This window comes from Neofelis nebulosa, chromosome 18 (genome assembly GCF_028018385.1).
Source record: "Neofelis nebulosa isolate mNeoNeb1 chromosome 18, mNeoNeb1.pri, whole genome shotgun sequence".
Lineage (NCBI taxonomy): Eukaryota > Metazoa > Chordata > Mammalia > Carnivora > Felidae > Neofelis > Neofelis nebulosa.
The window spans coordinates 18,413,752-18,437,647 of NC_080799.1; the positions used below are offsets into that span (position 1 = coordinate 18,413,752).

General features: G+C 47.2%; 1 pseudogene; it reads left to right on the forward strand.

Annotated features, from left to right (window-relative positions):
- The first annotated feature begins 400 nt into the window (after nucleotides 1-400).
- Nucleotides 401-22,903, forward strand: LOC131501598 (leucine carboxyl methyltransferase 1-like; annotated as a pseudogene).
- Nucleotides 22,904-23,896: the final 993 nt, after the last annotated feature.

A 23,896-nucleotide genomic window follows, 5' to 3' on the forward strand; every position in this document is an offset into this window, starting at 1 on the left:
TTCCACTCATGGTTGCCAGCAGACCTTAAGTGGTCATTGGGGTTTCAGATCCCTGGCTTAGAACACTAGAACTTTGATTCCCTGTCGTGTGGCCTGGGGAGAGGTTAGGTTACTGTAGCATTTTCCAGGTTGTAGTGCATGCCAGAGAGGGTAAGCTACAACGGCATTTTCTAGGTTGTAGCTGTTCTGTTTATTTGTTCCTGGTTTTTCCTTTTACTCCCTAAGGGACGTGAAATGACAGAGCTGGGGGAAATACTTAGGAAGTCATTATCGAGTTTTACAAAACAATTCTAGATCTTTCCTGTGGACCCAGAACTTCCGGTTGAGTAGGGTTGTCTGAATAGTTCTGGCCAGTGAGTTTGCCGAGTGAATAAACGGTTGCACGTCTTCTGGGTGAGGTATGAGGTGAGGTTATATGCTCTCCAGGTCCTGGGAAAGGAATTAGCAGTCAGAATAAAGAGAGGTGACACATGGCCGCCGTGGGAAGGGTGAGAGGAGTGGAAGTGAGCACTCGGCGGATGGCTGAGTCTGTTTACATTTGTAACGGAGTGCTAAATGGGAGTGTGTTGGCCTTGTGAAGTAGATGGTTTTCCTCCTTGACCTGGTTCCTGAGAGCCTGAATCTACTGACGTCTACTCACCTGCCTCCTTTTTATCCCTTCCAGGTTTGCAGTAAACATTGGCTACTCGCATGACCCTTATACCCAGCATTTTGTAAGACTGTCTAAGGAGAGGAAGGCCCCCGAAATTAACAGAGGCAAGTGACCCCCTCCCTCCTCACTATTCCCTCATCAGCTGAGAGGCCTGGGGTTTTAGGGATTCATTCGTTTTTTTTTTTAAACAATACAAATTTATTATCTTACAGTTCTGAAGGTCAGAAGTCAAACATGGGTCTTACTAGGCTAACATCAAAGTGTCATCAGGGCCGTTTCTTTTGGAGACCATAGGGGAGAGTCTATTTCCTTTTCTTGTCTACCTTCTGGAAACCACCTACATTCCATGGAAGATGGCCCCTTCTCCATTTCAAGGCCAGCAGTGTAACATAGGGATTCATTCTTAACATGAGAGTTGCAGTGTTCCTTCTCTCCGGTAGTATATGAAAGTGCTTATTTCCCAACATCCTCACCAACACAGTGTATTATGAAACTTTTCATCTTTGTGAATCTGATCCATGAAAAATGGTATCTTACAGTAATTTTATTTTAGATTCCTCTTATTTTTGGGTGAAGTTGAAGATCATTAGGATTATTTTTTTAATATATTTTTTAAATGTTTATTTTGAGAGAGTTCACTTGCTTGCAAGCAGGGAGGGGCAGAGGGAGAGAGGGAGAGAGAATGAGAGAATGAGAGAGAGAATCCCAAGCAGGCTCCATGCTGTCAGCACAGAGCCCGATGTGGGGCTCAAACCCTTGAACCGTGAGATCATGACCTGAGCTGAAATCAGGAGTCGGACACTTGCTTAGCCAACTGAGCCACCCAGGTGCCCCAAGATCATTTTATATGTTTAAGAGCCATTTATATATCTTTTACTGTGAACTGTCTGTTCATGGAAGGAATGACTTTTTTTGGCCTTGTTAAAGTCAGGCTGCACAAGTCATTTCTATCAAGGCAGTGAAAGGATTTGAGACAGGAGGGTGACTTAGTCTCAGCCAGATTGAGAAATTGGCCAAATGACGATAGTTGCTGTGGGTGCAGGGCATCTTGGCCCTAAAGATGGATCCTATGGGTAGTTTCAATAAGAAATGCAAAGAAATTTTAAAGTGGTGCTTCCTGAGAATAAGGACATGGTACTTACTTTGAGCTGAGGGTGAAACCAGGCATCAGTAAGATTGGACGAGGCCTGGCTAAGAGGCCTTAAGCCTCCCTCCCGCGCTCTTGAGGACACTTTCCTAACAGACGCTGCAGAGGCAGGGCCCCACCATGGTGCCCTGGGTGCTGGGGGCCCTGGGCAGCAGGTCAGCCCTCCGGCCTTCCTTCTTCCTCTCCCTGGGTTGGCATCGCTAGACTAGGGCCCCACAGTAGGAGAGTGCTTCCCAAACAGCGTGTGGGAAGCATTTTTAAAATTTTTCCAATGTCCAGTCCATTGTGGATGATACTCTGCAACCCACGGTAAAAAGGATTTACTAGAAAAGTAAAATGGAAGAGACATGTAACGTTTATTTATATTTGAGACAGAGAGAGAGACACAGCATGAACAGGGGAGGGTCAGAGAGAGAGGGAGACAGAATCTGAAACAGGCTTCAGGCTCTGAGCTGTCAGCACAGAGCCCGACGGGGGGCTCGAACTCACAGACTCTGAGATCATGACCTGATCCGAAGTCAGACGCCCAACCGACTGGGCCACCCAGGCGACCCAAAAGAGACATGTAAAAAGACAAGCTCAAATTATTTACTAGTAGAATCCATAGACATGAAATCCCTATGTCAAATTGCAGTGAGTGTCTATAAATGCCACTCAAATTTTGTTCTTAAAATAGTAATACTGTAAGCAGAAGGGCTTTAGAACCCAGATCAATTTTATCTTCCTTTGACCCTCTTTTATTTCTTGTCTCCTCTGTTCCAGCTTCCCACGCCAGAGCTTAACAAGTCAGTTTATTAGGCACCGTTTGCCTGTGCACCGCCCCCCGCCCAACCCCGCCTGTGGTGTTTTACAAACATCCAGGCTCTACCCCGCACAGGATGGAGATGAAGGGAGCACGCTAAGAAACATGGCTGTCTTTGCTTTGACATTGGTCTGCCCCATTTCCTGACCCCAGAATACTTTCCAGCGGGTCTCCCAATTTTGAGTTTCAGCCGAATTCTGAGTAGCTCTCACTTAGCCACGAAAAGACACATTTCTAAGAGGGACATTTAGATCCCATGTTTTGATGTAAAATATTTTTCTTTCATATGTAGAATTAGGGGGCGTTGCATTTTCCTTAAGGTAGTTGATCCAACCATTAGATAGATTGTGCTTATGTTGGTTCAAATGGCTTTAAAAAAAAAAAAAAGGAAGAGAATTTTAAAGTCCTTACTTCTCCCATAAGGTCTATGGATAACCTAAACCGCTACCCCTGAAGGAGGGCAGCAGGGTTGTGTTTTGTCCTCCTGGTGTGAACTTTGCAAGGCTTATTTCCATCATCACTGAGTCATGGCTCGTCTCTGTCTCTCTCTCAGGATATTTTGCTCGCGTCCATGGCGTCCGTCAGCTTATAAAGGCATTTCTAGGGAAGACAGAATGTCCCTGTGAGATTCTAAATCTTGGGGCTGGGATGGATACCACCTTCTGGAGACTAAAGGTAAATTAAAAAATACCGCCCCCTTGTTTCCCCAATTGTTTAATTTTGTGAAGGTTCCCAGCGGGTTCAGAAATGTCAGGGGCGCCTTGGCGACTCTGTCGGTTGAGCACCCGACCCTTGATTGCGGTTCAGGTCATGATCTCTGTTTGTGGGTTCAGACCCGCATTGGGCTCTGTGCTGACGGCACAGAGGCTGCTTGGGATTCTGTCACTCTCTCACTCTCCCTCTCTCTCTGCCCTTCCCCCATCTCTCTCGCAAAATAAGTAAATAAACATTTTTTTAAATGTTAGAAATATATTCAAAAGGAATGCGGTGACTGCCTGTCTCGCGTCCCTGTCCCCATCCGTTTGCACCTGCTGTGCAACCACTGTCAGCCACGTACGTGATGTCACCAGGGCCCTAGATATGTGCCTTGCTTCTTAGCTCCTGCTGTCACAAACAGGGCTTTTGATCCAAATGCTTGTATACATTCTCTGCGTGTGTGCGAGAGCCCTGCCAGTGGAGTAGCTGAGACCAGGGGCCCATGCATTTGCCGTTTTGACGACAACAAAAGACTTTACTGTCGTCGTGACGGTGTCTTCAGTATAGCTTGGAGATTTGCAAGGCTGGGTGATGGTAACATGACACAAAGCCCTTTTAAGTTTAGTGATTCATTTTGAGAGAGAGAGAGAGAGAGAGAGAGAGAGAGACAGAATCCTAAGTGGGGCTTAGATGCGGGGCCTATCCCACGGAGCACGAGACCGTGACCCAAGCCGAAATCAAGAGTGCGAGCCCAACTGCCTGAGCCATCCAGGTGCCCCTCCATTCTCTGAGTTGGTCCCTCACCTCCTTCGTTAGGGTTCAAGAGCAGGTATAATTACACTCACTCACAGAAGAGGAAATGGGTCCAGTTAGTGGCAGAATCAGGACCACGGGCCTGGCCTTTGATTCCGGGCTGGACTTGTAGCACCAAACCTTTTCTCTACAACGATCTCACTGACTGCATTTTCTTTTTTGTAGGTTTGTACAGATCTCTCTGGTTCTTCTGTCAGGTCGGTCATGTGGCAGTCATGGGTACGTGCATTTCCCCAGATTCTTGCAGAAGTACACCAAGATACACTAGAGTGTGTGGGCCTAATGCAACCTGAGTGTGTATTTTGTCCCTCATCAGCTCACCCGATGAGGTCTTTGGTCATCGGTGCCCCCAGCCTCTCTCTCACTGAGGCGAGAAATCAGTGGCCTCAGCACAGCCTTAGTATTAACCGGTTGCCTCTGCATTCTTCATTCAGGATAAGATAGCTAACGTTTCTGAAGGGCGTGCACATCCATGACCTCAGGAATGAACATGAGAGCTCTGCAGGTGGGGGGCGGGTTACCCAGACGGGGCAAGGCGGGCTCCGAGAGCTTGTGGCGTCCCCAGGTCGGACAGCCAGTGGCGCTGGAGCATGGAACAAACAACGGACTGCAGTTCGTCCACGTCCAGATTCCCTCCTTGTTCTCTCCAGAGAGCACTGCGGCTGCTCGGGGGGTGGGGGTGGGGGGCTCTTTGCTATAGGTCGGCGGTGCCTCTGGGCCTCAGAGACCACGGTGTGGTGGAAGGAACTGGAAGAGAATGCAGTGGCAGAATGTGTGCAGTGTGAACAGAAGCCACGGGAGAAACTCCTCCTTTGGGCTTGACACCCTTTTCAACGTGGTCCCGTGGTTTGGTCTCTCCCCCCGCCGTGTAGGTGGGTTAATCATTACTAAATCTGAGATTTTTATTTCTGAGCAAGGTACACTGAAGCTCATGTGCCCCTTCCGAGGAAAAGGTTATCTGTCAGCAGTGAGGAAGGAGAATAGTGCAGGGTCTGAAAAATTTGGTGGAGTTTTTTCGTTTTGATAATGACATCGGTCTAAAGGGTTTTAAAAAACCTAAGTTTCTTTTTAGAAAAATGATGCTTGTTTGCTCTCTGGAGCAGGAGCTGAACGGGCCAAATTTAGGCTGCCACCTATGTCGGTAAATAAAGTTTTACTGCAACACAGCCAACTCCCAGTTCCTTCCATCTTCCCTATGGCTGCTTTAGCCCTACGGCAGCAGAGTGGAGAAGTCACAGCAGAGACCGTCTGGCCTGCAAAGGCTAGAGTACTGGCTGTTTACAGCAAGTTCGCTGAGCCCTGTTTTTGAGCTCTATGTGCTTCTGTAAAAGAGGAGGGGAGATCTCGTCGGCTAGTCTTGTTGTCTGGTGCACCTTCCACCTGGGAGGGTCCCCTGGCTGCACCAGCAGAGGCTTGGCTGTGGGTCACAGGCTTTCTGCTGCCGCTGGTGTGTGAGCTCGTTCTGTATGACGTCAGGCCCCAAGACCAGTCGAAGGGACAGTTGAAGGCTCCCACCTTCAAGCAGCGGGTGAGAGTAGGGTGCAGGAAAGCCAGTACAACCCCAGACAAAGAATAAAGGGTGAGTGAAACCCTTTAAGGGACCTCAGCTTCTTGGTGTCTCTTGAATCCTATTTCCACACGGCCAGAGGATCAAGGACGCAGGGGGTCAGTCTCAATATGGCAGCCTGTGCAGCGGTCGGCCACGTTGGATCTCCTTTGAGCCTACGGGATACTCTTCCTCACGGTTGTCCCCGGCTGCCCTGCGGTAGCTATGCACGGTCCCGGTTGCCTTCCGTGCCTCCCGTGACGTGGAGCTACTGGCGAGTGGAGTGGAGTGTCGGAAGGGCTCAGGGAATCCCAGAATAAAAGTTGAAGCGTCATGTCCCACAGCCATTTGTTGCCCCTTTCCCAAAGGCAAGAAAGAAGATGTCTGTTCCTTAAAAGCTCCAGGTGTGCCTTTTGGAAGCTTTCCCTCCATGGTGACCCCTTAATCGGCATTCTTAAGAGGGCAAGTAGCTGATGAGTGGGAAAGCTCTTTAGAAAGTCAGAAGTCCTAGACGAGCCATAGGATCGTATGCTGTCCTGCATTTGCTTTTGTTCCCCAGGCCTTCTGGAATTTTAGCGTGTCCTTATCTTCATATCGTGTGAGCAAAATCCTTAGAGGGTGTTCTGGAATTTCCTAGCAAAAGTCATCTTCTGGTATGCTCTAAACGTTTCCTCCAAATATCTTCGGACAGCTTTTTACCCGGCCCTGCCCTACACACGGGCAGGGGAGCGCGGCAGCACCGAGAGAGAACGGGTGAGATCGGTGAGCGTGTCTCTTCTGATGGGTCAGGAGACTGTCTTTGTCTCTGTCTTCCTGTCTCCCCCTTCCTCCCTCCCCCTTTGTCCCCCAGACCAGATCCCCTGAGATTTTCCAAGGGCTGAGGGGTAGCTGGCTCTCCCAGTTCTGACACTTGCCCTTAGGGTCACCTCCTACTGGAAAATGCTTGCTTGTGATTGCTGCCCCCCCGCCCGTCATGCTGTCGTGGGGGGCCGGCTCCCTCTCGGTCCCTGCTGTCCATCGCTCGTTACTGTGCACGTAAATGGTGTTCTGCGCAGTTGCTCAAGTCAGAAAGAGGGGTGTCATCCTCACCCCAGCTCTTCCTTAATCCCGGCCCACACCTGTGAGGCCCACCACCGGGTTCTGGGCACCAACAAGTGTCTTTTTCTTGGTCTTTTTTTCCACTTTAAGGAAGCGGCTCTGTACTTGTGGAATGTAAGTACAGGTGGATACGGAGGCGTTAGAAGAGCGCTTTGGGGAGGCGCCGGGCAAGTCACCAGGTTGTGGAGCGCCTTGTTTCTTTCCCCAAGCCTCAGGGGCATCGGGAGCTGCTGCAGGCAACACGCAGGGTGTCGCTGAGAGTCCAGACAGCGGTGTCCTTACAGTGTGTGCAGTTGGCGAGCTGAGGAGGAGAGAATGCGTTCGTGAATACGCACCGGGGCTGAGGGATTGATTGGACGTGACAGAGAATGTGCTAGGATGGCCAGGGGGCCAAGGGGAGACCAGGCCGGGGATGCAGAAGGGGGAGCAGGGTCGTGTGTGTGTGTGTGTGTGTGTGTGTGCGCGCGCGCGCGTCTGCCACGCTCTTTTACTGCAGCCCTCAGTAAAGATAAATGTACACCCCAGGCCAAGACCTAATTCTAAGTACCCATGTCAATAAGGTTTTTAAGTTTATTTATTTAACTTGAGAGAGAGAACCGGTGGGGGAAGGGCAGAGAGAGAAGGGGACAGAAGATCCAAAGCGGGCCCTGGCCCCCACGTGGGGCTCAAACTCACGAGTCGTGAGATCATGACCTGAGCCAATGTCAGACACTTAACCGACGGAGCCACCTCGGCGCCCCGTCCCCATGACAGTCAATGATAAAGGCACACACGTGGCACTTACTAAGGCAGGCCCCGTTCTGAGTGTCCCTTGTGTGTACTCATTTCCTCATTACTCCTCACAACCCCGTGAGGTGCTGTCCCTGTCTCTGCTTCGCAGAGGAGGGAAACTTGGCCCAGGGAATGGAGTGACTTTGGGGCCTCGCGGCAGACAGGCGGTGGAGCTGGGATTCGAACCCCCGTCCCCTGCTCCAGAGCACCTGCCCTTTACCACCCGCTGTATCCTCCCCTCACAGAAAAAAGTAAACGTGTCACAAAACAGTACTCACCCCCACTGTGTGCGATGCTTCGGGATTTTTGCTGTTTTATTCCATTTTATCCCTCAAATGCTGGTCAGCATTGGTGTCCTGACCCTCTCTGATTCATCTCGATCTGCTTTTTGGAAAATCCTATCAGGTCCTACTCCCCCAGCGCCTCCACATACCCCCACCTCCATCCCAGGCACTGCTCCCCCAGTTCAGGCTCCCCGTGACTTCTTCCCTGGACAGCTGTGAACCCCTGACGCCCGTCCTCCATCCATTCCCCACGTGGAGACCACAGTAATCTGGAAAATACATCTCTGCCCATATCGTTCCTGGATGTCAAACCCTTAAGTGCCCTGATGCTCTTCGGGGCCTAGTACTCGCTCGGTACGTGAAGGTGGTCAGTAAATGTAGGAGTGAATACATAATTCTAGAGCTTACTGCGTGTTTTTCCTCAGGATGAAGATCTTCTCCCAAGTAAATATTTTGAAGTGGACTTTCCCATGAGAGTCACGAGAAAGCTGCACAGCATCAAGTGAGTATGGCTTTGACCACAGGAGAGAGCCCGGCAGGATTCAGGGGCAGCGTTCAGGAGGCGGCCGGTCTGAACGCCAGAGACCTCATTTTAGGGGACTCTTCCCTTTTACCCCCTTCCCGCCTTCCTTCTGGCCCCAAGATCCCCATTCCAAACTGTCTTCAAAATGAAATGTCCCCTCCCTTGCAACTCTTCTGTCCGTTAACGTAATTTCTCTGAACACGTAATAGAAATGACCTATAGTGGTTTAATTTTAATCTGAAATTTAAAAAAGTGTTTTAATGTTTTATTTATTTTTGAGAGAGAGAGAGGGAGACAGAGTATGAGTGGGGGAGAGGCACAGAGAGAGAGAGAGAGAGAGAGAGAGAGACAGAGTCCAAAGCAGGGCCCAGGCTCCGAGCTGTCAGCACAGAGTCTGATGTGGGCCTTGAACTCATGAACCGTGAGATCATGACCTGAGCCAAAGTTGGACACTTAACCGACTGAGCCAACCAGGCGCTCCAATAATCTGAATTTTCATGTGTGCTCCGGCTACTTCTGTATCTCCAGAGCATAGAAAGGGGCCTGGCTCAGAGCAGATGTGTAGTAAATAGCGTTTGAATGAATAATGGGAGGCCAAATTGGCCATTTACTATATATGAGATAGTATGGGGGCCACCCTGAGTCCATGTTTTAAGAATTCTGCAGTTACAGATGGCGAGTTTGTGAATCTTTGCTGAGAGCTTTTGTAGCACCATGTGAAATGCTTCACTCAGATGATCTCGTTGAGTCCTCAGAGCCGACTCAGGAATGACATGCTTTTATTAGCAGTTGAGGAAACCAAAGCTCAAAGAAGTTAAGCTAATTTCCATAAGGTTACCTGTTGACAAAGGGGTAGAGCTGAAATTTAAACCCTGACCTCAAGCCCAAGGTCAGATTTTCTCAGTGGTTTTTAACATATACTTCTTCCCCTTCTTTTTAAACTAGTCATTTAAACAAAATCTTAAGTCTTACATTTAAAAAAATTTTTAGTAACCATTAAAACTTTCACCTTGTCCTTTAAAGATGTGTAATTCCCACAAGCTAGAAATAGTTTAAGTTTTTTTTTTTCTAACTTATCCTATGGAAACAAGTTTTGCCCTTTTCCAAATACAAGATTATATTACACGGAAGGTGCATTTTATCTAAAAATAATTTTTTAAAATAATTATTTATTTTTGAGAGAGGGAGACAGAGTGCAAGCTGGGGAGGGGCACAGAGACAGGGAGACACAGAATCCGAAGCAAGCTCCAGGCTCTGAGCCGTCAGCACAGAGCTCAACGCAGGGCTCAAACTCACGAGCTGTGTGCGAGATCATGACCTGAGCCGAACAAAGTTGGATGCTCAACCGACGGACCACCCAGGCGCCCCACGTAGCGTGCATTTGAGATGCGCTATGGCATCTGACGCTGTGCAGCCACAGAATACGACCTAGCTTGTTAGGACACCGAGTCAAATAAGAGCAGGTGGGCTCTCACTTAAGCCTAGAGGAGGTTTCTGGGGTGAAAGATGTGTGTATGGTGGTTGCGATACTGAAATCGGCTCTCGGATGTCTAATTTTTTGCACATTCTGGAGGAGAGCAGAGTCATCACCTAAACGTTACTGGACGTCAGGTCTGAGTAGGAATTGGTTTGTTTAGTTGTCTGTGATTAACAATGGTTAAAATTTTTAATTGAGTGAGCAGAAGCAGGAAACGAGAGACAGCTTGGAAAACACTGGAACATTTGGAAACATATCGCCAGCCTATCTTTGGCGGTTTCTACGTCTTGAGTGTTTCATGATCAGTTTGTGACTTGACGTCAGATTCGGAGAGTAACGCTCACTGACCTACTCTGAGAGCTGATCCACTGAATTTTTCATGTGTGTGCCTAGGGTCAGACGTGATTAAGCAGCAGGCCCTCTGGAGTCGCCCTTGCTTTGAGCAGTAGCGGTACCTACTGGCCATTTCGGTAGTGGGTGTTTGCGTTTTTTCAGTAACTAAGCTACTTGACTCATTTCTCTCTCTTTCCCATCTTCCCATAGATACAAGCCTTTCTTATTACAACCCATTATAGAATGACATTCAGAGGACACACTGCAAATTGGCAACTAAGTAATACAGTATGGGCTACCTCTCTGCTTTTCTTCCCCTTTCTTTTTAAAGATGGTGTGTGTGTGTGTGTGTGTGTGTGTGTGTGTGAGCGTGCGCGTCTGAGTCTGTGCGTGTGTGCACATGACGTCATAGAGTGTATACTTCTGCATCACATCTACTGTGAAGGAACTTGAAACAATTGTTTGTATGGCCCCTCTTAGATGTCCATAGGTCCCAATCTGAAATCTTTTGAAAAACATTTCAGTGAATTGCAAACATTTCAAATATAGGAGCTTTTTCCCGAAAATCTTTCCTTGGAAAAATCCAGTCCGGCAGCCTCAGACCCTGACTCCTACATGGCTGCTTCGTTGAGAGGGAATGCACGTCCCCACCACTGTTGTCTCGTACCTGACCCGCTTCACCTGTTACGTTAGGTCCTTGGCCCCGGGGCTCAGTTTTTCCCCGTAAGTTTTCAGTATGAGTGTTTCCAACAACTCTTTCCTCCCTTCTAAGCCTTTAAAACTAAGGTCACAAACACTCTTCCAGAATGTTCCATTGTGTTCAGTGTGTGTCTGACAGAGAAGTTCAAGGGGCTTATTAATAATTCAGGTCAGAAAACATGCTCAGAGAGGATGGCCTTAGATGGTGGGCACAGATAACACAGGAAACGTCAGGCAACTAGACAGGCCTCTACACCAGCACAGTGCCCTCGTCACGCTCCTAGTGAACAGACTCCCACAGAAACTAATATCTCCTCCATCCTTTGTTTCCCTCGTACAAATTTTAAGTACAACCTCCTCAGGCTTTGCCATTGGCTGGCACATCTGCTTTCTCTACATCGTAGCCGTCATACTTTTCTGTATATTTGGTTAATATTTGCGTCAGAAGGATTAGCTGTAATGAAAGGGTTAGTTAGCACTTTGCATTGCCTTCGACCCATCAGTGTAGAAGCATGTGAAGTAGAAAGTAAAGACCCTGCGTGATCTCTCCCCCCACCACGATAACCACTGTGCAGGGTGTTTTCTCCTGTGGATGGACAGTGTACCTAGAGGCAGGTAAATATCACGCGTAAGAAAATACACATGTAAATAGAATCCCGTGCCCGGCCCGCAAAAGGTTCAGTAAATTTTTGGTGAAGGAATCTATGCATATATTGAATAAATAAATATATATGATGTAGACCAACATGTATTTGTTGAAAGAGTGAATCTATACTTGTATAAATAAATAAATACAGTTATATGTATAATTTTAGTAAAGCGAATAATTTACACGTACTGTTTTGAAACTTGTTCTTTGTGCATCCTAGGGAATCACGGCTGTCTTCATGTTGCCAGATTAGATCTACCTCGTTATTTCTGGTGACTTCGTAGTACTCCTCTGCATGGAAATCCCATTTTACTTAACGTATTCGCTACTGATGGTCCTTTAGATTGCCGCCTTCTTTATGGTTTCCTATTAAACAGTTTTGTAGAAAGCCTAGTTATATGTGCATATTCGCAGGAATTGCCAGTTCAAAAAATTGTACCTTATGAATTCTAATAGCTACTGCCAAGCCGTGCTTCAAGACCCTTTCGACGAATTTGTATTTTCACCAGAGTAGATGCGGGTTCCCTTTCCCTACACCCTCGCTAACACTGGCTACTACCATTTTAAAAAATTCCTGCCAGTCTGCCAAATCTGTGAATTAAAGATGTTTCTGTAACTTTGTTTTAAATTTTTTATAACTTTGAACGTGCTAGTGAAACGGAGTACCCTTCCTTCCTTCTGTTGGCCTGTGGGATTTCTTGTAACTTTCCTCTGCTCATATATTTTCCAGTTGCATTGTTTCATTTCCTTTTCAATTTATAGGAATCCTTTACAACATAAAGCAATGTTCTTTGATATAAATCCCTCGTCAACTGTTGATTGGCAGATTTCTTTCTTAGCCTTTCACTTGGTTTTTAACTCTGGGTTTGTGTCTTGTGTGGGCAAATTTTCTAGTCCTGTCCTTGATAGTTTTTGATCTTGCCATCATTCTGGGAGAGGGACAGTTGAAATAAAAATTAATGAAAATACAAATGTGAGTGAAAATTTGAGAAAAGTGATAGGCGATGATAACACTGACACATTTTCATTGAAAAATTGCCCTATTTCATTAAACCTTTGAGGCTGTGATTGCAAGAATCACACTATCTATTTACCGCCAGGAAAGAAAAGGTGCTGATAAGTTAAACCGAAACGTTATTGACCGATGCATCCTCATTTCAGAAATGTGAAACTGAGAAAAAATACGCATCTTGAAATTGATCATTTCTTAAAGCTGAAATATGCACGAGGTGAAACTTAAAAGTATACAAATGGGCACACAATGAAAAGTCAGTCCGGATGAGTGAATCAAGGGGGACGTCTGGGTGGCTCAGTCAGTCAAATGGCCAAGTCGTGATTTGGGCTCAGGTCAGGATCTCACAGTTCATGAGTTTGAGCCCTGCACTGGACTCTGTGTTATTAGCACAGAGCCTGCTTGGGATTCTTTCTCTCCCCCTTTCTCCACCCTTCCCCCGCTCTCCCTCCCCCCCCCGCCATCTCTCAAAATAAGTAAGTAAATGAACCTCCATGTACCCATCACTGAACTTTTAACTGTGGCCAATTTCGTCTGTACCAGTGGTTCTAGAAGTGTAGTCCTGGACTAGTGACATCACCACTGTGGAGCATTGGTTGGAAATACAGATGTCTAGCTTTTGAAAGAATTTGGCAAAATGTCTACTTCTGGAAGATCTGCTACATCAGAAACTCGGGGGGTTGAAGCCATCAGTCTCTTTTAACAAGCCCGCCAGGTGATTCTGATGACTGCCAAAGCTCGAGAACCACTATAGAAACCATGCTGTCCGATCTCTGTGGGAGTATTTTCAAGCAAATGTTATCATTGTATTTGTAAATACTTTAGAAGCTATTTTCTTTTAAACATAGTATCTCACAAATTGGCACGACATTTAGAGAGTGGCCAGCCGATCGGTACCAATACTTAAATATTTTACCCTTTGACCTCCTAATTCTACTCCTAGAGACCTACTTAACTGGACGGGTGCTTCATGAGGTCTAAACAAAGATGCTCATCGCAGTGCCTCAGATGGAGAAAATCTGGAGATACCACAGGCCTAATCGTGAGGGCTTGGCTGAGTAAGTTGTTTTATCCACTGATGGAATGCTAGGAAATCATTACAGACGATGATGTCATTGATATTACTGTTAAGTAGGAGAAGCAGTTTTCAAAAGAAGAATTGGCCCTCCTTTCTTTTTCCTGTGTGATGTGTGTGTACGTATTTGTGTGACAGAAAATGTGCTTATGTTGTGTGTATGGGTTTATGTTGTATGTATAGAAGAAAGACTGGAATGTTCTATACCAAAACATTAATAGTGGGAAGATGTGATTTTCGTTCATTCCACCCTCCTCCTTCCTGATTTTTTTTTTTTCCTTTTTGCAGTGGGACATGTATTTCTGTAATGGAGAAAAAATAATAATTGAATTTTGAAAAGAAATCCATTGAAATGATCTCCTCTGGATGAATTTCTGCTGAAATGATAATCTCTTCTTGGCTTTCCAGGTGGACACCTGTTGGATTCAAAGAGCTATGCCATTATCGGAGCAGATCTCCGAGACTCACCTGAACTCGAAGAGAAGCTAGAGAAATGTGACGTGAATCCACAGTGAGATCTTGTTTTAACCTCTTACGCGTTTGTGATTTCATGTGAATACGAAATAAGGTCAGGTGAAAGTGCAGCATGATACCCGTGTTCCGTTTTTAATTCTGAGATGTTTATCATTTCATTGCTATGAGGGAGGTTTTCTAAGTCTTTGAGAAGCAATGTTTCTCCTGTTTTCACATCAGAATCACGTGTGTTGCTTTTATAACATACTGATGCCTGATACCATAAAGTTTGAGAGAAGGTAATTATATGTATAGAAACCTATAACTGCAGGGCACCTGGGTGGCTCAGTTGGTTAAGCGTCCAACTCTTGATTTCCGCTCAGGTCATGATCTCACGGTTGGGGAGATCGAGCCCCATGTCAGGCTTTGCGCGGAGAGCTTGGAGATTATATTAAGTACGCGTGTGAAAGCAGTTGAACGGAAATTGGCGCAGAAGCTATAATCTGTAGATTATTACAGTTGCAGTGGTAACCAGCAGCAACCCGCTGCGAACGTAGAAACACACCATTTGGGCAAATGTGCTACATGGCCAGGGAAATAATCACTTACACATCAGGAGAGCTCTTGGGATGCCTGCGTGGCTCAGTTGGTTAAGCATCCAACTTCTGATTTCGGCTCAGGTCGTGATCTCCTGGTTCATGAGATTGAGCCCCACATTGGGCTCTGTGCTGACACAGCCTGCTTGGGATTCTCCCTCCCTCTCTGTCTGCTCCTCCCCTGCTTGCCCTCTGTCTCTCTCAAAATAAGTAAATACACTTAAAAAAAATTAATCAGGGGAGCTCTTGATAGGCAAGTTTGCCTCACTCCTGGAGATCTACAAAATGGATAAGGAACAGCAGCTATCACAAGTATTAGAATTACATTCATAATTCTCTGGGGTTCATTTGTGCTCTGTGTTTTCCTCCGTGGGCTGTTTTTGCTTCGCTTAGACTTCTCTTCTGAAAAGTATTAATCCTGTTTTTAACATTGGCGAAGACTGCCTCTTAAAAATACACTGTAAACGTGTTTAACTTTTCACTTCCAAATAATTCAAATTTGTAAAAAAAAGTTGCAAACCTTTACAGGAAATTCCCACGTAGCCTTCTCCACCTGGCTTCCCCCCATGTGGTAACACCGTATGTAATAGTCAGTGCCTTTTGCATTAAAAAGGTTTTTGGAGGGGCACCTGGGTAGCTCAGTCGGTTAAGCATCCGACTTCAGCTCAGTTCATGATCTCATGGTTCATGGGTTCGAGCCCTGCATCAGGCTCTGTGCTGACAGCTTGGAGCCTGGAGGCCTGGAGCCTGCTTCAGATCCTGTGTCTCCCTTTCTCTCTGCCCCTCCCCGGCTTGTGCTCTGTCTCTCAAAAATAAACAAACATTTAAAAAAAATTTTAAATAAATAAAAACGTTTTTGGAACTGTTTTTCTCTAATTACCAACCTATTGAGGTTTTGAAACTTTTTTTTCCACTCACTTTTTCTAATCGTTCCTATTGATATAATCTGGGGGTTTAGACTTAGGTTAAAAAAAAAATTGCTTACTTTAAACTTCCTTTTAATGTTTTTCTTTCTGATTTTCAACTTCATCTGCAACTTGGACTTCATTGTCTATCCTCTGGATTTAGTTCTCTCATTCTTTGTACCATGACCCAGTTGGGTCCAGAGAGCATTTGTAGATATATGCATACATATGTGTGTGTGTATTTGTATACACATACATACGTTTTTATTTTGGAGAGAGAGAAAGAGAGCATGTGCAAGTCAGGGAGAGGGGTAGAGGAAACGAGAGAGAGAGATAAGATCCCAAGCAGGCTGCATGCTCAGCATGGAGCGCAACACAGGGCTCAATCCCATAACCCTGGAATCATGACCTGAGCCGAAATCAAGAGTCAGATGCTCAACTGACCGAGGTACCCAGGCGCACCTGGATATATATTTTTAATTTCTTTTAGTGTTTATTTATTTTTGAGAGAGAGTGTGAGCACGAGCCGGGGAGGAGCAGAGAGAAAGGGAGACACCGAATCCGAAGCAGGCCGCAGGCTCTGAGCGGTGAGCAGAGCCCGATGTGGGGCTCGAAGCCATGGACTGTGAGATTATGACTTGAGCTGAAGTTGGATGCTTAACCGACTGAGCCACCCAGGCACCCCTGGATGTATATTTTTAAGTCACTTGAGTTATACAACATTTCCTTGTCAAAAAAAGAAAAAAAAGGAAATCCTGATGAACAGTAACAGTGGATAGTCGGGACTGTCGGGTCAAAGCCAGCAGCACTTGTGGGTAGCCTTTCTCTCTAGCGATCATGAGTCCAGGCACTGAGTCTAACTGCATGGGTTACATTCTGACACTAACGTACACGATGTTCTTTTCAGCAAATTGCTTGGGTATTTTCAGTTCAGACAATTTACTTGTTTTGAAATTCCCTGCCAATAAAAATAGGCAAAAGTAACCTACTTGCTTTGTGAGAAAAATAGCAACCAGCCATGAGGAACAGCAGCGTAAAGGGGCAGAGGAGGAGGAGGATCCAGTAAAGGAGTCAGAAGGAGCAGGAATAAATGAGCAGAGCTCACACAATTTAGGGCTGCCTGTGTTCCCTTCCAACTGTAAAGCGTTTAGAGATTTCTGTAGGAGTTTATTGCTTTTCCTGTTTCGTAATTTGTTCGTTACTTCGGGTCTGGTAACTCAGACCGCATGCTAATGTGTCATTTGTTGAAGACTGTTCGTGTTTTTAATTCTTGATGATAAAAGTTTGTGTAAGAAGAATTAGATTCTGTTAAAGGGATAGCAGTATTTCTGCATTTTATCAGTCAGCTTTTGATGTGTACCAAAATCTCTGCAGCCTCAGCGGTCTCGAACAACTCACAATTCAGAGCAGTTCACAAGTTGCTCAGGATTGTGTGAGTGGACCACGTGGACTGGGCTTAGCTGGGTGGTTCTTCCACTGGAGCCAGCTGCAGCTGAGGTCCCCTGGGGTTCACTCCTGTAGCTGAGATCCCCTGGGGTTCCCTCCTATGTGGATGCCTCATTCTCACGCACAGGGCCTCCCCTCCGATAGCAAGCCAGCTTGGGTTCATTGCCACACGGGTTCAGACTTCCGAGCAAGAGGGCAAGGGCCAACGTGCAAGTGATTTTCAGCTTCCGCTTGCGTCGTGTTTGCTACTGTTGTATTGGCCACAGCGAGTTACAGGCCTAACCCAGATTCCAGGGGAAGGGAACGAGACTGCCTCGGAGCAAGGGGTCTGCAGGGCCACCTTGTCACCCTGTGCGGGCATGCCGGGGGAGAATTTGTAGCAAGCCAGACAAAACCTTGCTCAGTGCTCGCGTTGTTACGGTCTGAAACTTTGGGTCACGACGGGGCTCTCCACCTCTTACCGCCCTGATAGTTGACGTGCTATCCGGGGCTTCTCCTCTTCCTGCGGTGTGCACCCCAGGGTTTTCCTGCCCTGCCAGCACTATCTCCGTGACTGCCGTTAGAGTCCCGATTTGATGAATACATACTTATGTGCCTTTTTTCTTCTCTGAAGATTGCCAGCACTGCTGATAACGGAACGCGTGCTGGTGTACATGACTCCGGAGCAGTCGGCCAACCTTCTCAAGTGGGCAGCTAACGGCGTTGAGACAGCTATGTTCATAAACTACCAACAGGTAAAAGGAAGCTCAAGACCTTTGCGTGCTGTATGCGTTCGCGTGGGGGCTAACCCTCTCTGAGCAACCCCAGTATAAATTTCCACTCACTCTTTTCCTTCCGCCTCTGGCCACACACACATCGCCGTTTTAAATCGATTCTAGCAATTCCCAGCGTTCCTGATTTCTTAACTTCCTGCAAACTCGCAGCCAGGGTTTTTGGAACTTCTCTCTTGGCCTTTACAAAAACTTTGTAAAGTTCACATTTTACCGTTGTATTAATTATAGAGTCATAGACCGCGATGGAAGGAATTTTGGCTAACATATGGGTGTCAGGGTAGCGAACCCTGATTCCTTCCGAGGCAGGCAGGTGATGCAGTGGAGGAAGTTGGCCAGGTGTAAGGCAGACAGGAGTGCTGGGGACTCTGGTGAACCACAGTTCACCCCTGCTCAGTGCCACCTCGTTGTTCCCATGTGGACATGGGAGCCTGGAGTTGAGAACCCCCAATTTTCCAGGAGAAGCGACAGTGTAGAATTTTAATGTAAAATTCCTAATTTGTAACGTCCCCGAGTTTGGCCCGCTGGTTGCCTGTTTTTCTCTTCTGATGTGGTGGGAAGGGTTCTGTTTTAGAGCTTTGGAATTATTCAGCGTGGGTCCGAGTCCTGGCCCTGGCTCTTATGATTGGCCGGGTGCCCTTAGGCAGAATGGTAGGGTGGTTGGGAGTCCATGCTCTGGAGGTAGATTGCCTAGCTGTGTGACCGGGACAAGTTTCATAACCTCTCCGTGCTGTCTCTTTATCAGGAAAATGACAATAATAATAATAACAGTCCCGACGTTAATAGGGTGTAGTGAGGAGTAAGCGAGTTAATTTGTACGAGAGCATGTTCAGGATTGCCCGGCTGCTGAGCAGGTTATTAGCTGTTATTTGGATCTTTCTGAGCCCCAGGTCCTTGTTTTTGATTTGTTTTTAAAGTTCTCTACTTATTTTGAGAGAGAGCATGAGCAGGGAAGGAGCAGGGTGGGGGTGGGGGTGGGGGTGGGGGTGGGTGGAGAGAATCCCAAGCAGGCACTGTGCTGGCAGCCTGGAGCCTGACGCGGGGCTTGATCCCACGAACTGTGAGATCGTGACTTGAGCCGAAATAAGGGTTGGATGGACGCTCAAGTAACTGAACCATCCCGGTGCCCCCGCCAGGGCTTTGTTTATAAAGGGAGAACTTCTCTGGGCTATTATGGGAGTTCATGAGATGATGTGTAGCGGGGGGCACGTGACTGAATACATGGCGGCTAATTTTATTGCTTAGTTCATTTTAACTTTATTGATTTTATTTTTTTCATCTCATTTTATTTTTAAATTCCATTACGGATGACAGCAGTAAACGCTTTGCCCCGTGTCACGTAATTATGGACAGATCTAAGGCTAGACCTTGGTTGACTTTCTCACCCCTTCATGCCCCAGGCCACATTCCCGTAGAGGTGGTTCTCGGTTGAGTTTTCTTCCTTCCCTCTGTGTAACTGGGGGCATTCCTCACACTCAGTCTTCAGTCCTGGTGAGTGGATATAATGGTAGCTGGCCTCATCTGGCTTCTGTAAGTCTTGGGAATCTGTCTTTGCTTGCAGGATATCAGGACTGGGGAAAATGAATTCTGCTTGCTTTCTTTTTTAAATTTATCTTATTTTTTTAGCGTTTGTTTATTTTTGAGAGAGAGAGAGAGAGAGAGAGAGAGAGAGAGGGGGCGCGAGCACGGCAGGGATAGAGAGAGAGGGAGACACAGGATCTGAAACAGGCTCCAGGCTCTGAACCGTCAGCACAGACCCCGACACGGGGCTCAAACTCACGAACTGTGAGATCGTGACCTGAGCCGAAGTCGGCCGCTTAACCGACTGGGCCACGTAGGTGCCCCTGAATTCTGCTTTGTTTTCACACATTGTGGGTGTTCACCCTGCTCTGTTCGCCTCGTTTCATTCGTGCGTTCTCTTATTCAACATCATATAGCAATGGTGGATGAAGTGAATCTTGACCATGGACCCAGTCACTTGGGAGCAAGCCTGGGGATGTGTCCGTTTTCACTGAATTCTGCAATTTCCTAACAAATGCAAACCATCAGCCTCCTCAGGTGTACTAACTGCTCACATGCCTTCCATGATTTCCTACTCAGTATTTTAAAATGACAAAAACCACATGAATGATGAAAAAACCTGTTTTTTAAATATTTGTTTATTTTTTAGAGAGCGAGCGAGCAGGGGAGGGGTAGAGAGACAGACAGAATCCCAAGCAGGTTCCATGCTGTGAGCACAGAGCCCAGTGCGGGGCTCAAACCCACAAACTGTGAGATCATGACCTGAGCCAAAAATCAAGAGTCGGTCGCTTACCGACCGAGGTGCCCTGAGTGATGCAAATTTCAGTACTGGTAGAATAAGGGTAGCGAACTTGTAGAAGTTGCTTGCTATATAGCAGGCACCTTCCGTGAGTGTGACCTGTATTAACCTACTTGTCACGTAACCAGGGTGTGGCGGGTGTGGCCGGTGAGGGGACCCAAGCACAGAGGGATTGGACAGCTTGCTGCCCACGGCCGCACGGCCTCACGGCCGGTAAGTTTCAGGCCAGGATTCAGACCCAGGCAGGAAGACGACGGAGCACGTGCTCACAGGCACCCAGTGTGACCATTCATGCCACGTAAGCCTCACACGTCCACCGACAGAGAGTGATGCTGCTTCTTGCCTGCCACCGTTGTCACAGGAGCTCTGGGAATCATTTCGTATAGTAAACTGTTGACGTTTTGGGACAAAGTAACAATAGTGCGCGGTGTATTATGTATGTTTTGTGACATTTGTGCATATAGATACGTTAATGGTTTTTTTGAAGTGGTAAATGGGGGGCACATGGGTGGCTCAGTCAGCTAAGCATCTGGTTTTGGCTCAGGTCATGATCTCACGGCTCATGAGCTCGAGCCCCACGTCGAGCTCTGGGCTCACAGCTCGGAGCCTGGAGCCTGCTTCGGATTCTGGGGTTCCCTCTCTCTCTGCCCCTCCCCTCGTTCATGCTCTGTCTCTCTCAAAAATGAATAAACATCGTAAGAAGGGGGTTTTAAATGGTTTCTCATTAGATAAGTAACAGCACATGCAAAACTTCAAAAAAAAATCAAATAGTACAAAAGGGTATGCAGGGAAAGGTAAGTCTCTCTTCTACCCCGGACCTTAGTGAGTCCTCCAACCTGGGAAGCAACACTGCCAGATTCCAGAATTATTCTGCGCATATATAAATGTAGCTAGAGATTTTTTTTTTTCTTAAGGGCAGACAGGAGCATGTTATGCACAGCCCTCTGTACTGTACTTTTCGAGAGTCTGTTATCTGAGAATCATTCCACATCTGTATCTGTGTCTGTATGTGTGTCTGCGTCTGTACCTACATCTACTTGGATGTCCTCTTGCTGTTTTCATGGCAATGTAATATTTCATTAAACGACCATGCCACAACTGCTTTAACCCCAGCGGATGGGCATGTGAGTCCTTTCCGTCATAGGTCCCGTTACACATCATGCTGCGGAGTAAACCCTCTTGCACCTGGCGTGCACGTGGGAGTCTACCTGTGGAGCAGCCGCTCAGTGGTCTGACCGGCTCCCAGGCCGAGCGCACACCGCCCGGTTGCCCCGCAGGGGGCGGCAGCAGACGACGCTCTCGTCAGCCCCGCGTGCCGTGCCCGCCCCCGACTCCGTTGACTGCACTGGGTATTAGCAAACATCAGCCTTGACGGCTCAGAAACAGAATACTGTTGTCTGATTTTGCGTATTCGAGAAGCCCTTCTGGCATTGCCCAGCCTCCTCTTTCCCTTCCCAGGTGAACATGGACGACCGACCGGTTCGGACAGACCGTGATCGAAAACCTGCGGAGGAGACAGTGTGACCTGGCGGGAGTGGAGACCTGCAAGCCGTGAGAGTCACAGGTCGGAGAGCAGGGCGGGGACATCCTTTGGTACCCTTAACCCCCCAGGGAAGGGCACACTCCCTTCTCCGATCAGAGAATGTGAGAAGCCCTGTCGCGTGCCCACCTGAACAGGCAGCTGGGGTTCCACGTGGGCCGCTGGTTCGTCACGCTAAAGAAGTCCAAGACCTGGGCCGCCATCTTGGTTTGGAAAAAACACATTCACATTTCCCATACCCTATTAGCCCAAGTTTTCAGTATGCATATTTGCAAACAACATGAACGTAGAGGGAACAGTAGGACGAAAACCCATGTCCCATCAGCCAACTTTGGTGACTCACATCTTTCAATATTGTTTTATTTATCCCCATTTTTTGTCGGTGTTGTCACTGGAATATTTTAAGGCACATCCAGAGAGTATAGCATTACCCCCATAAATACTTCCATGTGAATCTCCTACCAGTAAGCATTTTCTTCCCCCACCCCGGGATAATGGTAACATCATCATTGTACCTCACACAGCAGCCGAAACTCCTCCATAGCACCTACTCCACAGTCCGTGTTTGGATTTCCCCAGTTGTTTAAAAAAAAAAAAACAGAAAAAAATTCTATAGGTGGTGTGTTTGAAACAGGATCCAAACATGGTCCAAACTTTGCACTTGACACGTCGCTTACGTTTCTTAGAATCTGTAATAGAGACTTTAAATATCTTTTATTTATTGTTTTTTAGGTTGTTTGGTTTTCTCTTTTTTTTTGCTGAGGAGACACCACCCACCCCTGCCCCTATTAAATAGGTGGGATATGTCACATTACGCCTCGAACGCATTCAAACACTCTTGCTCACGGAGAAGTTCCTGGCTTTATTTCTCTTTAAATATACATTAGTGACTTCTCTCCCATGATAACAATGCATGTTCGGTGTAGGAAATTGGAAAAGAAAAAGAAGAAAGATGGGGGCTGGGACGGGCTTTTGAAAAAGGAGTCATCTGAGACAAGTTCTCATGTGCTCCAAGAGTGCCTTGGAGTTGTGCAACAGTGCCTCGTACCTTGCCTTTTCTCTCCGCTGCACATTCTAGAAAGAACGGCTCCTGTCGAATGGGTGGGAAACTGCGTCAGCCGTCGACGTGACGGAAGCGTACAGCAGACTGCCTCAAGCTGAAGCGAGCAGGTGCGGATTGGCGAGAGTTAGTTTCACGGCGAACAATTCTGATTGATTAAAGGCATAACTGTCTTTAATGTAAACACAAACACAAAACAAACCTCAAACCTCCAACCCTCACTAGATATACTTTGAACCATGTTAATCTGCTAATACAGGCTAAACCACAGCACCTTGAGAGGAACTCATTAGCCACTAACGGAGATAGGGTTTGTGCCAAAGCAGGTTATTTTGGTCAAAACGAGCGGTCACACCTGTCGCACTCCCAGAGCACCCTGTGCGGTGGCAATTCTGCACAGTCCCTGTGTTTTGCAGATTTTTTCTCTGAACTTATTTTTATTTTAAGAGAGAGAGCAGAGCGCGAGTGGGGAAGGGGCAGCGAGAGAGGGAGAGAGAGAATCCCGAGCCGGGTCTATGATGTCAGTGCAGAGTCCGAGGTGAGGGCCTTGAACCCATGAACCGTGAGGTCGTGACCTGAGCCAAAATCAAGAGCCGGACGCTTAACCGACCGAGCCACCCAGGCGCCTCTTTGTGTATATGTTGTAAAGCTTATATTTAAATGCTCTTTTGAAAAAAATCATACAAGCACATGATAAAACAAAACAGAAGAAGGCAGTGTAGAGTACGAAGACCAACCCTTCCATCCTGCTCCCCTCACCACGAGTCTACCACCTTCTCTCAAGACGCAAGTGCCCTTGCCCGTTCTTCCAGAAGTGAGCTACGCGTGTGGAAGCACGTATGTCCCCCACTTGCTCTTGACGTAGATAGTAGCGTACTCTGCACGTTATTTACTCTACAGTTTGCTTTTCGAATTCCACGGTGAGCCTTAGAGACTGTGCCAGGTCGGTGCACACAGACCCATCGCATTCTTTCAGATAGCTGCATATCCTCCAGTTGTGTGAGTGCGCCATAACCTCTTGAACCCAGCTCTCCTCGGTTACAGCTGTGATGCAGCTGTGAGGCTGCAGTCAATATTCTGGAACGTACATCTTTGTACATATAGGGTAAACTCTTAAAGGCAGAACTGCTGAGTGGAAGGGTGTACATTTTAAATGCGGGGTGGGGGGCGCCTGGGTGGCGCAGTCGGTTAAGCGGCCGACTTCAGCCAGGTCACGATCTCGCGGTCTG